The sequence below is a fragment of the Lycium barbarum genome, chromosome 4 (genome assembly GCF_019175385.1).
Source record: "Lycium barbarum isolate Lr01 chromosome 4, ASM1917538v2, whole genome shotgun sequence".
NCBI lineage: Eukaryota > Viridiplantae > Streptophyta > Magnoliopsida > Solanales > Solanaceae > Lycium > Lycium barbarum.
In genome coordinates this window covers 22,632,088-22,646,263 of record NC_083340.1, presented here as the reverse complement: position 1 = coordinate 22,646,263, position 14,176 = coordinate 22,632,088, and the positions used below count along the sequence as shown (strand labels likewise).

At 40.2% G+C, this 14,176-nt stretch overlaps 1 non-coding gene across 1 annotated transcript; it reads left to right on the top strand.

Moving 5' to 3' along the window:
• Positions 1-9,307: 9,307 nt before the first annotated feature.
• Positions 9,308-9,413, top strand: LOC132638929 (small nucleolar RNA R71). Its single transcript, XR_009581986.1, has one exon. It is a non-coding gene; the product is annotated as a small nucleolar RNA R71 (small nucleolar RNA).
• Positions 9,414-14,176: the final 4,763 nt, after the last annotated feature.

Sequence of the window (14,176 nt, the reverse complement as noted above, 5' to 3'; positions counted from 1 at the left end):
TTTATATTCTATGCAACCACCACATCGATTCTCTACTAGCAAACTCCACTACCCCCAAGATTTGTTCTCAACATCTACTTCACATTTAATTCACCCCCAACTTAGGCGCTTTGCCTCGTCTATCTAGTAGCATCAAGGAGGGAACGGGTGCGAAGATGGGTACATTTCACAACGGGTGAGGTTTCATTAGGCTAGCTAAGAAAAAGGTCAAAAAGGCTCAAAAAGGGAAACTAGTGATATTTTCAGCTTTTGGAGATGCTTATTTCGGCACAATGACTTATTTACACAAAGAAAGCCTAAGATCATTTCACAACCAAACTAACTTTCGGATTTCAAAGAAGACCAGCCAGGAAAGTTCTAGATTATACATGCGTAAACATAATTAAACTAACAACTCACACACACATCGGCATAAGGATAGTTATTTTTGCACTTGTGGCCTCCTAAGTAGTCATTCATCACACACAATACCCTAATAATCACAATGTCATATAAATAATCAATCATGTCAAACAATAACTGTTCTAAGTATGCATTTTTAAAATTTCTAAGGGGTCCAAAATTTTCAACAAACCACAACACATGCCAATAGTTACACAGTAATACCAAATAAGTCAAAATTATTCTACTCAACCTAAGCAACACCCTAAACTTGCCAGTTTCAACAAAATAAACCCCCCTCAGGAAAAGAACTTTGGCAAAGAAAAGCCGAAGGGGTTCCTAAACATATATTTACACTACCTTACTATCAATTAGTCCCACCCCAACTAAAGAATCAAGTACTGTCTCAGTGCTTCAATTATAAGAACGAGGGAAAAAAAGAATGGTACCTTGATGCTGTGAGCATCTCATAGCTGGCCCGCCGCATCTGGTGGTTTACTTGAGGACTCTCCTGGTTGGCGCTGTGGCTCAACTAATGACTGAAAGATCGCCTGCTGCAGTTCCTTCTTTTCAGTCTTCTTTAATCTCATGGCCAACTCCTCCGGGTCCTCAGATGACTCACGGACCCTCTTTCCAGTACCACGAAGAGAGGGTTCGGCATCCTCCGTCTCCTCCTCAGAATCAAGCAAATCCAGCACCTTAAATGTAGTAGGCAAAATGGCACATGGTGATGGTGCTGGTGCTGGTGCGGCTACCATCCCGTGCCCCTTGAGTGCTTTAAGCTCTTTTTTCAGCTTCTCCAACTCACTCCTCAAAGAACTAGACTCCCCACCGGGTGTGGTCTGCTCTCGAGTCAACAATCTCGCCTCAAAGCTGTCTAGTCTAGCCTGATACACCTCGTGCTTTTTCTCAAACTCCACACGGATCTTTGTGGTCGCCTCAGTAACCAGCTGCTGCACTATTCTCACCACTTTCGGCCTGAATTGTTGTAAGATTTTGTCTACTTGCCTTTCGGTTCGCACCGCTTTGATTGTAATCTGGTTGTAGTTAGCAAGGCTGAAGTACAGAAACCCCAGCTCTGGATCAGCAGGCTCGGCTGTCGCAGCGGCAGTGGCAGACCCCGAAGGATGGCCCTATGTGGCAGGAGGTGGTGGTGGAGGTCGTGCCTCAGAAATACCCAGTGTGGCTGTAGCAGCCTGTGTATCGATAGTGTCTGGAACACCTGCCGTGGGAGCCTCAGGCCCAGTAGTAGCAGCACCCAACTCGAACCCTACTAGATCAGTCCCGTAAGAACGGCTCGGACTCAACTCTAACTGAGTGTCATCGTCATCACCGGACTGATTTGCCTCCCGGTTATTTTTGATTATCACCTTATTTTTCCTCTAATCCCCTACATGCGCAGCTGTGATGGTACCGTCCCAATCTGGAAGCTGAAATATCCTTGCCCGTCGACACAATTCCGTGATAAGACACGGAAATATCATGTTCTGGTTGGGCTTGTGTGCCCGCACATGCAGTTCCTCAGCTATTAACTCTCCAATATCCATCGGGTACCTTGACATGAAAGAGGCAATAGTTACTGCCTGACTGGTGGAAAGGGTATTATCTGCCTGGGTTGGCGTGATCCTGTACCGCAGCAACGTCCACCAGAATTTAGCCTCTGTGGACAAACAGCTTTTAGTGATCTTGACTTTCCCATCATTAGTCCATTTTTGCTCATGTGGCTCAGATGTGATAAGTGCCGCAGTCCATTAGCTGACGGATTTCTTGTCCTTCCTGTCTCGTTTGTCTAGGAACAGGCTCAAATCAGTAGGAGCCACAAAATCATCACCAAATAGGACCCTGTTGATGGCTTTGGAGGAAATATCAACCAGGGAGTTCCGGACTGTGACATTTTCCAGTATGGAAATCTGATGCCAAGCAAGACTCGACTTCTTCATCGACATCAGGACGGCCCCATATGATGCATAGAACTCCCGCACAATATGCGGAGCATACTCTCCCGGCTCATGAGTGAACACATCTAACTTGTACCCTTTGATGGTATCATCCAGCTGTGGATGAGCTGAAATACCATAAAAAATCAGCCGCCATTCTTCAAATATTTTTCGCGGTGGCTGTCCACCAGTTTCGGTCCCGACCATCCATTGGTCATACAATTTCTTTGACCCTTTTACCGAGAACCGCAACTTTTCTTCCTCTAGCCGTTTGGTCCTGACGGCCAGTTTTCGACCCTTAGGTGGCGTACCATCATCCGGATCATTATCATCACTAGGCCCCATTGAGTCACTCTCCTGATCCGTTAGGGTGGCTGCCCCTCTGCTTGATGCCTCCACGTCAGAATCCCCCTCTTCAGACTGGGAGTCTTCCGACGCAGATTTGGACGAGGTCATAGGTGATGGATGTGATGGTGTTGCCGTTGTGTCTTGCGTGGGGGCCCCCCTGACCTTTGGTAGTGGTATCACCTCGGCGTACTCCGATCCTGATTGTTCCCCTTTCGAATTGGAAGGTTCATCTATCAACCTTGAATCCAAGTGCGCTTTCTTTCTTTTGCCCGTGCTTTAGGCCCCCTCTTTCTTTGCGTTCCTTTTTTGACCCATTCCTGCAAAAGACAATAACATCTTAGTTACCATGGACCATCCAATCAAAGGTAAGACAACTTGACTGTGCACAGATTCTATGTTATGTCTGTGGTCGTAAATTCACAAGACGGACCGTAAACTGATTTACGGTCCGTAAAGTGCGATCGTAAACTGCAATTTTCTTTAAGGACATTCTGTCCCTTTGTAATATGCTTAAATGCGGACCGTAAACTAAAATACGATCCGTAAAGTACGATCGTATTTCACATCACAAACAGATACATATTCTGATTTCAAAATTTCATTTCACATTTCAGTTTCATAATGTGTTCGGGGATTGGGCTACTCAGACTTCACCCATTTTCTACCAATTTTCATAATTCCTGTAAGAGTCAAGCCATTGGTGGGCCGACCAAAGCTTCAAATTTTGAATTCTGAAGTATGGAATGCCCTCTAACCCATTTGGGTTTAATTAACAATTACCCATGAGAATTTACAGAGTTTAACATATCAGTCCCCTCACAAGATCATTAACCAAGATAGACAAGCACTTCATTTCATAATCCTAGCCTAATCAATACTTACCATTACATGCAACTCACTACTGGAAAGTAAAATGAGAGAGAGTGTTTATCATACCTTTCTATTATGAACCCACAGATCACTATAAGCACAAATTTTGGAGAGAACACAACTTGAATCACAAACAAATTTAAACCTAGGGCAGAGGGGGTACGAATTTTTTTGTGAGATGGGTTTGTTGGTGGGTGGGAGTTGTGTATTTATGGTGTTTAGGAGATGGAAGATGATGTGTTTGGGAAGATGGAAGATGATGGGTGATGATGGGTGATTGTGGGACTGATCGTTTCAGTGGAAGGGAAATTTATGGAGGGAAGTTTAATGGGTGTAATGTTTTAATGGAGGGAATGATCGTGGTTCTCTGCCCTTATTTAAAACGTTGTAATGTTTTAAATCGTGCCTCTTTCAGTTTTTTTTTTATTTCTAAATACGGTCCGTCAATTAGTTTACGACCCGTATTTAGAGAGGTTGATGAGGGCAGAACACTGTAATGTCTCATGGTAGTTTACGATTAGGTTTACGGGCCGTATTGTGAAATACGATCCGTCCTCCATGGTCGTAAACTAGCATATTACATTACAGTGCTTACTGTTACGTAACATTGTTAAATACGTCCTGGTTTACGGTCCGTATTGTGGAATACGGTCCGTAAACTATAGGCGTATTTTGCAATGTTACGAGACAGTTTCTGACAACTGAACTTACTTGCTTTTCAGCAATATTTTCTGCAACATATCCCTGCACCAAAACAACCATTACCCTATATGTAATAAAAAAACAAAAGAAAAATAAACATTACACTTGGGTTGCCTCCCAAGAAGCGCTTGATTTAACGTCGCGGCACGACGGTGGTGACCATTCACTCCTTATCTTGGTACACCAGATCATTGTTCGTTCCTAGGTGTTTCAACCTGTAGTGATCAACAATCCTATCCTCTGAAATCATTCCGTGATAGTGCTTCAATCTCTGCCTATTCACCTCAAATGTCCGAGTACCATCTCCGGACTTCAATTCAACCGCTTCATGGGGTGAAACACCTACCACCTCAAACGGACTAGACCACCTGGACTTAAGTTTACCCGGTAGCTTCCGCCGAGAGTTAAACAGTAATACATAGTCACCCTTGTAGAACTCTCGCTTCAGAATCTTCTTGTCATGGTATTGCTTCATCCTTTCTTTATAAAGGGTTGCACTCTCATATGCCTGGTATCGAAATTCATCCATCTCATTTAATTGAAACAACCGCAGCTTGGTTGCTTCCTCCCAATCCATATTCAGTTTCTTCAGCGCCCACATAGCTTTGTGTGTAAGTTCAACCGACAAGTGACAAGCTTTCCCGAATACAAGCTTGAAGGGTGAAGTCCCAATTGGAGTCTTGAAAGCAGTCCGGTATGCCTATAGAGCATCATCGAGCTTGCGGGCCCAATCAGTTCTATTGGCATTCACTGTCTTTGCTAGAATACTTTTGATCTCCCTATTGGACACTTCAACCTATCCACTTGTCTGAGGGTGATAAGGCGTTACCACCCTATGCTTTACACCATATTTCTCCATCAGTCCCGCGAAAGCTCTATTACAAAAATGGGATCCACCATCGCTGATTATAGCCCTCGGAGTACCAAAACAAGTAAATATGTTCTTCTTAAGGAACCCCATAACACTCTTGGCCTCATTATTAGGTAAATCCACCGCTTCTACCCATTTTGACACGTAGTCCACAGCTACCAAGATGTATTTCATGCCACTAGAACTCACAAAAGGTCCCATAAAGTCAATCCCCAGACATCGACCACTTCCACCTCCATAACAAAATTCATAGGCATCTCTTGTCTTCTGGCGATATTCCCTTGCCTCTGACATTGATCACAAGACCACACTAATAGATTAACATCATAAAAAATAGTTGGTCAGTAATAGCTGCACTCAAGTACCTTAGCTGCAGTCCGGTTTCCGCTATGATGACCCCCAACAGGAGAATCATGGCATGCTTTTAGAATCGCCATCACTTCACTTTCCGGAACACAACGCCGAATGATGTTTTCAGCGCATGTTCGGAACAAATAAGGCTCGTCCCAGTAGTACTGTCGAGCATCCCGTAAGAATTTCTTCTTTTGGTAGGCTTTGATATCTTCTGGAACTATCTCTGTTACCAAATAATTGGCAATGCCAGCATACCACGGGGCCACCTCATTTGACACAGCCAACACCCTCTCATCTGGAAAAGCATCATCTATATCAAGCTCATCAGAAGGTCTCCCAGCTTCTTCAAGCCGAGAGAGATGGTTAGCCACCTGGTTTTCAGTGCCCTTTCGGTCCTTCACCTCAAAATCAAACTCTTGCAGCAATAGCACCCATCTGATCAGTCGCGGCTTTGCTTCCTTCTTTTCCATGAGGTATCTCAAGGCTGCATGATCAGTATAAACCACAACTTTCGACCCCAACAAGTAGGCCCGAAATTTCTCGAAAGAAAACACAATGGCAAGCAGCTCTTGCTCTGTCACTGTGTAATTCATCTGTGCAGCATTCAGTGTTCTGCTAGTATAATAGATCGGGTGCATAATTTTATTATGCCTCTGCCCAAGCAAAACACTTGTTGCAAAACCACTAGCATCACACATCAGTTCAAATGGTAGGGACCAGTCAGGAGCAACAATAATAGGAGCTGTAGTGAGACGCTCTTTTAACACCTCAAACACCTTCTGGTACTTATCATCAAACACAAATTTAGCCTCTTTTTCAAGAAACTTGCACAATGGATTGGCAATTTTGGAGAAATCTTTGATGAAGCGCCTGTAGAACCAGCATGTCCCAAGAAACTTCGGACACCTTTGACTGAGATAGGTGAAGGAAGTTTTGCAATCACATCAATTTTTGCTTGATCGACCTCGATTCCCTTTTCAAAGATTTTATGACTGAGGACGATTCCTTCCTTCACCATAAAATGACACTTCTCCCAGTTTAGCACCAGATTAGTCTCCTCACACATTTTTAGCACTTGACCCAGATGACCAAGACAATCTTCAAATGAATCACCCACCACAGAAAAGTCATCCATGAACACCTCCAAGAAATCCTCTACCATGTCAGAGAAGATTGACAACATGCACCTCTGAAAGGTGGCTGGTGCATTACACAAACCAAACGACATCCGGCTGAATGCAAATGTCCCATAAGGACAAGTAAAAATGGTCTTCTCTTGATCCTCCAAAGCGATGTTGATCTGATTGTAGCCCGACTAACCATCAAGGAAACAATAGTAGGAACGCCCTGCTAACTTATCAAGCATCTGATCAATGAAGGGCATAGGGAAATGGTCCTTGCAAGTGGCTGTATTGAGCTTGTGATAGTCCATACAAACTCTTCATCCGGTGACAGTTCTGGTCGGGATCAACTCATTCTTTGCATTTGGCACAACAATGATGCCGCCCTTCTTAGGAACACATTGGACCGGGCTCACCCATTTACTATCAGCAATCGGGTAAACCACGCCTGCATCCAGCCATTTGATGATCTCTTTCTTGACGACCTCTTGCATATTTTCGTTCAGTATCCTCTGATGCTCTACACTAAGTTTTCTACCTTCCTCCAACTGAATTTTATGCTCACAGATCCCAGATGGAATACCTTGAATGTCTGCTATGGTCCAACCAATCGCTGCAAAATCTGCTCCTCAATCAATAAGGTTGAAACAATCACCGGTAATGTATTGTCCGGACCAAGAAACTCATATCTCAGATGTGATGGGAGATGCTTAAGCTCCAACTTAGGTGACTCAATGATCGAAGGCTTTGCTGGAGGAGTTGTTTTTTTTTCCAGATCAAGATTCAACTTCTTTGGGTGGTATGTGTATGAGCCCAACCCAACAAGTGAGTTAATTGTCTCCACATAGCCTTCCATGTCTTCAACATCGAAATTCATAAGAATACCAGCTAAAGCCTCACCCAAACTCTCTTCTTCCATCTTGAACTCCACTGCTTCATCAACAACATTGAATGAATCAATTACCGAAATACTCTCGTAAGCACTTGGTAACTTCATCCCTTTGCTAGCCTGAAAAGTCACTTCTTCATTATTGACTCGAAACTTTATTTTATTTTTCTCCGAATCCATCAGAGCCCTCCCTGTAGCAAGGAAAGATCTCCCCAGAATGATAGGAATGTCATCAACAACACAGTCAAGAATCACGAAATCAGCGGGCAACATAAAATCACCAACCCGCATAATTACATCATCAACCACCCCAACAGGTCTTTTGATAGACCTATCAGCTATCTGCAATCTCATTGTAGTCGGCCTTGGCATCCCCAAACCTGATTGTTTATATATAGCAAGGGGCATCAAATTTATACTCGCCCCATGTCACACAAAGCACGAGCAAAATCATGGTGCCCAATAGAACAAGGAATGGTGAACGCCCCAGGATCTCCCCTTTTCTGCACAGTTGTAGTTGAAATGATGGAACTCACAGTGTGAGTCAAACTTATGGTTTCATGATGCACCGTTTTCTTCTTGGTCAGCAGATCCTTCAAATATTTTGCAAAAACCGGGCATCTTCTTGACAGCTTCCAAGAAGGGAAAATTTAGAGATAACTGCTTCAGCTGATCATAAAACTTCTCAAACTTAGCATCTCCCTTCTTCTTTACCAACCTCTGAGGAAAAGGAGGTTTAGATTTGAAAAGCTGTGTCAAAGGGCGGAGAGCCCCTTTTACAGACTGCTTGCTTGTGTTATCAGCTTCCCTCACCATCTCTGGAATCTCAGCAACCTTCTTGTCAGTAGGAATCTCATCAACAATAATGGGTGTTTCAGACTGCACCTCATTCTCTTCATCTATCGGCTCAAGATCAATCACCTTCTCAGCAACCCCCTGTATTGTTTTACCACTTCTAGTAGTGATGGCAAATGCACGGTCTATACCGCCTCCCCCATTCTTGGGATTTGGAATAGTGTCACTTGGAAGTCCTCCCTTTTTTGGAGGGTGCTGCTCTCTAGAAATATCCCTCATCTGCGACTCAAGCTTCTGAATAGCAGCTGTATGGGAACCCACTGTTTCTTTCAGCCCAAATAAAGCCCTTTCAGACTTAGATTGATTTGCCAGAATCATCTCAAGCATTGCTTCGACTTTCGAACTACCCTGCTCTGTTGACTGCCCCTTCGGTGGTATATAAGGATTGGAACTCTTGTTCCCAAAATTGTTGCTGTTGTTGTAGCTCCCTTGGTTCGCACCACCATAATTATTGTTGTAGTTCCCAGAGTTGTTGTAAGCACCTTGACCTTGCTGAGGTCTCCACTGATTCTGATTCTGATAGCCACCTTGGTAATTCTGTCTTTGATAACCCCCTTAAGAGTTATTAACATAATTAGCATCTTCAACCTGCATAGGTGGCCCATCAAGGAACGGACCATCTTGAGCATGGTACATCCCTTTTGGCAAAACTGTATCATCCTCACAAACATTTACCTTCTTGATTTGAGATTCATCAAACTTTTTCGTCAGCAAGGAAATATTTGTTGCAAGTTCTGCCAATGTTTGCTGAGTGTCTTGATTCTCCTTCACTATATTCTGGATCATAGCACTACCATACGGTACCACATCAGCATTGTTTGAGTTCCAAGCCTGATTCTGAGTTGTCAGCTTGTTAAGTATGGTGGTTACTAGTCGAAAGGTCTTGTTCATAAAACACCGATCAGCTGCATTGTTAGCTAATGATTGTGACACTGGATCTAACCCTCGGTAGAACTTCTCTATCAATATATTTTTTGAAAAACCATGATTCGGGCTCTTCTGCAAATACTCCTTGAACCTCTCCCAGGCTTCATATAGTTGTTCCCCCGGTCGCTGCTTGAATTCATATATCTTGTCGCGAATCTCAGCCTTCTTGCTAGGGGGGTACCACTTTGTAAGAAAAACAACTACCATCTCTGCCCATGAAGTAATCGAATTTCGGGATAGCTTCTCGAACCATGTTCTTGCCTCTCCAGCTAAGGAATATTTGAATAACCTCAACCGAATAACATCTTGTGGAACATTGTTCTGGATGTGATTAGCACACACATCCACAAAATTCTGCAAATGACGTTGAGGGTCATTCTCGGTAGAGTTCCGAAAGTATCCCTCAAGTTTCAACAGCTGGTATAGAGATGAGTCAATTTTCACAGTAGCAGCTCCAACTCAAGGTTGAGCAATAGCAGATGCATAGTCCTTCTCTTGAACAAGTTCAGCAAAAATATTCTCATCATCAGATTCATTCGCCTGATTGTTCAACCGATTCTCCTGATTACCAGCACGCTGATTTTGCTGATTTTGATTCATGTTCACCTGGTTTACACAGAGTAGCAAACAAGGTGTGATGGAATAAGCAAAAGACTTTAATCAAAACAAACACTATTTAGTAATTTCAAAATCATATTCCTCGGCAGCGGCGCCAAAATTTGATACGCTCAAATTACACCTATTAATGGTATAACGCGGACGTTATCAAATATAGTAACCCAACAAGGTTGGGGTCGAATCCCACAGGGAATATGATGTGAAAAAGTTACTAAAGTCGTAGATGCTAAGTTCTAGGTCTAATGTCTTAATCCGATGATTTTGGTAAAAGTTGGGTTTTCTATAACTAATTGCTAAACTATTGCTTTGGTGGAAATTTAAGGTAAAAGAAACTAAGGTTGTGTCCCCGCTAGATAGGGTGTATGATCATGGGTATTGATTTTGATATACTTATAATTGATCATTATATGAATGCACTTAATCTCTATGTGAATCTGTACTATTTCCCAATAAATAAATATTATGTCTTTCTATGATTTTCCCAAATATAAGAAAGTAACCATGAAGAACGATTAATCATGCCAAGTAAATTCTTCTTATTCCTAAGTGAATTTATTAAACAAAGTTTAAAGCTTTGAGTCCTTGTTAGTTATTCTTACCAACCCTAATTATTTTTCCAAATAAATTAAGGTTTATGGCTTTAATCAATGTTTGCAACCATTAATTATGAATGAAGAATGAAGAATAACTAAACCCTAATAATCCATTATTTGTATATCAATCACAAACCCAATCACAAAACACTCATCATTGGGTTCACAACCCTAGTAAGGGAATTTAGCTACTCATGACAAAGAACAAGAAAGAAGAAATTGAAGAATTCATAATTGCTTACTTTGGAATGAAAGAGGAATTGATAATACTTGAATTGATGTTTGAATCTTCAAAAACTAGAGAGTATTTAATGTTCTAAGTCAAGAGACAAAAATATAATAACTGATGTCTATTAAAAACCCTACAATGACTATTTATAGGTTTTGGAAATACACAGTTACAGATTTGCACTTTAGTCCCGCCGTTACGAAATACGGTCCGTAAACTGATTTACGGACCGTAAAGTCCATTTACGACCCAAACGTCCTTCAGTTGAGAGCAAATTCCATCTTTTGAAGTACGGACCGCGAAGTGGTTTACGGCCCGTAAATTGCATGATCGTCTTTCACTTGCCAAAACTCAAACTTTCTGCCAGATGCTCGAATGATTAAATACGTGATGGAATACGGCCCGTAAACTGAAATACTGTCCGTAAACTTAGCTCGTAAATCACCATCTTCTCAGCTTTCCTTTCTGTTTCTGGTATCTTTTAATACGACCATGGAATACGGCCCGTATTGTACTTCACGGTACTGAGTTTACGACCTGGTTTAGCCTCTTCAACTGCTGTCATGCCAAATCTGTTCCTTCTCCTGAAAAACACTAAAAACCACGTAAAATCACATGGACTTGCTTAAAAAAAGTAAAACTTATAGCAGAAAAGCATCGATTTGTGGCGTAAAATCACGCCACATCAGTCTCCACGGGGATTGATACAAATAATTACTTAAACGGAACCTTGCTCAGTATTATTCAAGAAATAAAAACTTGAGTTTGTTGTGGTTATAAAGAACGATTATCAACTACAACGTAATTAAAGACAATTGACAACGAGAGCAAATGTTACTATTAATATGAGAAGTAAGGGTAGTAGACAAGACAAATGCAGGATTTTAGCAATTAGCTTCGATTCGTTTTATCATTCTCCTCTAAATTTTATTGAGTCTCCCGAATTCAATAAGTAATTAGTTTACTCTTGAATCTAATAAACATCTTCCGATTGTTTATATAGATTTCACAAATTAAACTAATGCAAGCCCTCAAAATGTTAAAAAAATATGGATAGAAATAGATCTTCAGAGGACTTCTAATGAATATCGTCAACTTATAACTCAAGATAAATTATTCAGGTGTCTCTTCCTATTACTCGATAAAATCCTTCAATCATGAGCTAAATCAGATTTATATTAAGATAATTCATAAAACACTTTTTGTTCCGATTAAAGCATCCAAAAATATCTCAATAATCAAATAAAACTACTATCCATTAGTTCAAGACTGATGAAAAACCTGTGAACATATGCAAGAAAACATTAAGGGTTTAGTCTCAAAGAAAACGTCTCTCGAATATTTTCCTCTTTGGTTCAGCCAATAATTCAAAAAGCTCTTTTGATTACTTAGAAGAATCACCAATTAAAACCAAATAAAATAATATAAAGATATTCACCAAACTATTCTTCTTTCTATTAAATAAAATAGTAAATAACTTTGCAATTAAATTTAAAATCCTGTTAATGAATTCAAGTAATAAAACAAGAATCGAAACTAAAAACGTCAATCAATACATCTTGTCTGTCAAAACCCTATAAGAAAAATACTTCATAATAGAATAAAAGAACATGGAAGAAATAGAAGTAGAAAACAGTACAACTGACGATTGGTCCAAACTTCTGTATTGAATTGATCGTGATGGAAAGTAATGAATTCGGCCGCCAAATCCTCTTCTACGGCCTTCCAATTCCTCGTAGGTCCAAAGTCCCTCCAAAACGTGTTTAGAATGTATTTATAACATGTCCTAAAAGTTCCGGCACGAAAATATTCTTAAAAGAACGAACTGAAAAATCTGCACAAAAATGACTTGGCGCAATACGGCCAGAGCGGCGCGTCGCGCCAGGCAAAAATTTCAGCGGGTTTGTTTTTCCTCCGAAACTACTGCTTCATCCTTGGTCTTCACTGCTGCCACATTAGTTGTTAATTTTTCTGCTTTTGCTCATTTATATATCATCAAAGCAATGCTCCAATCATGAGCTATAATGTTCCAATCATTAGCCATTTCTTTACTTCTTGATGCCATGTAGACAGTATTTAATTGTCTTCATTTAATTCTCACGCAGCCTCGTGTGTATATATATATATATATATATATATATATATTCCTTCTTTTTTCAATTTCAACAATTTCCTGCTCAATTTACTTCAAATCTCATCATCTTCGCACCGCTTTATTCTTACATTAAAATATAAAATTAAGCACAGATCAATATAATTTTATGTTCAAACGCGATTAGAGTGTTGTAAATAAGAGAGAAAATATAGCTAAAAATCAGTGTTTATGGTCACGCATCAATTACTCCATACATTGTAGTTTTCAGTACCCAACAACTGAATGGTTATAACACTAATCCCATTAATATTAGCAGCACTCAAATATAGAGGATGCCTATAGTCAATACCTTGACCTTGAGTCGAACCAGCATTAGAAATTCCAGTTCCTCCACTTGAATGAAGATTTCCTCCATTGTTTTGAATATTGTTGTTAAGATTCTGCCTCATATCCTCTTTTGCGTGTTCTCCAGTGATTCCCATTCTTCAATCTTGCAAGAATCTTGCTAGAAACACCAGCTTTGATCTGAACTTTACAAAAAACAGTTTGCAAAAAATTAAAGAATGAATCGATTGGGATATCCCTTTGAATCGAACTAAAACTAGCTAGAAAATCTTGTTGGTATATCTGATACCATGTTAGTTTACGTGATTTGAAATGAAGAAAAAAAAAAAGACGTATGAGAAATGAGTATCAATTGTATTCAATAATCTGATCAATATACAATGATATTCATGATTTAAATACTGATATACAGAAACAGTTTCTAACTAACTAATTAACTAACTTTTGGACATCACATAGTTAGTTAAATAACTACCTACATGAACTGGTAAAATGACTAATTTGCCCTTCTATACTTTAACACTTATATATATTAAATGATTTTTTTAAGACAAATATAATGTTTGGATCGAAATTACTGAGTTCGGTCAAACCTGTACCTTGCTCTCTAGCTCCTCTCCTGAGCGATATTGACCTTTTTGTCCTGTATAACATTCCTTGAAATGTCCTAAGATATTTTAAATTGTTCTTAAGAAAGAACTTATTTCGCTCTCCTATCTCTCAAGAACGTCTTGAAGAATACTACGCAATTGATGCTTTTAAAACACTTGTAAATTGTGATTCATAAGATGCTAAGAGTTAACTGTAGCCAAATCTCTCAAGTTGGCTTGATTAGCTAACTTGTGCCATTACACCAATCAAGCTAGATCTTTATTTGTTATGACAAGACAACATTAAATTAGATAAAATGTGTCACTTTATTTAACACCTTAAAGGTTGATTCTTACTAGTCTTTAGTGACAGTATGAACTTGTCTTTTGGCACAACAAAATATCCAAATTAAGAACATTTTGTGATAGATTTGATGAGCAATTGTTTAAT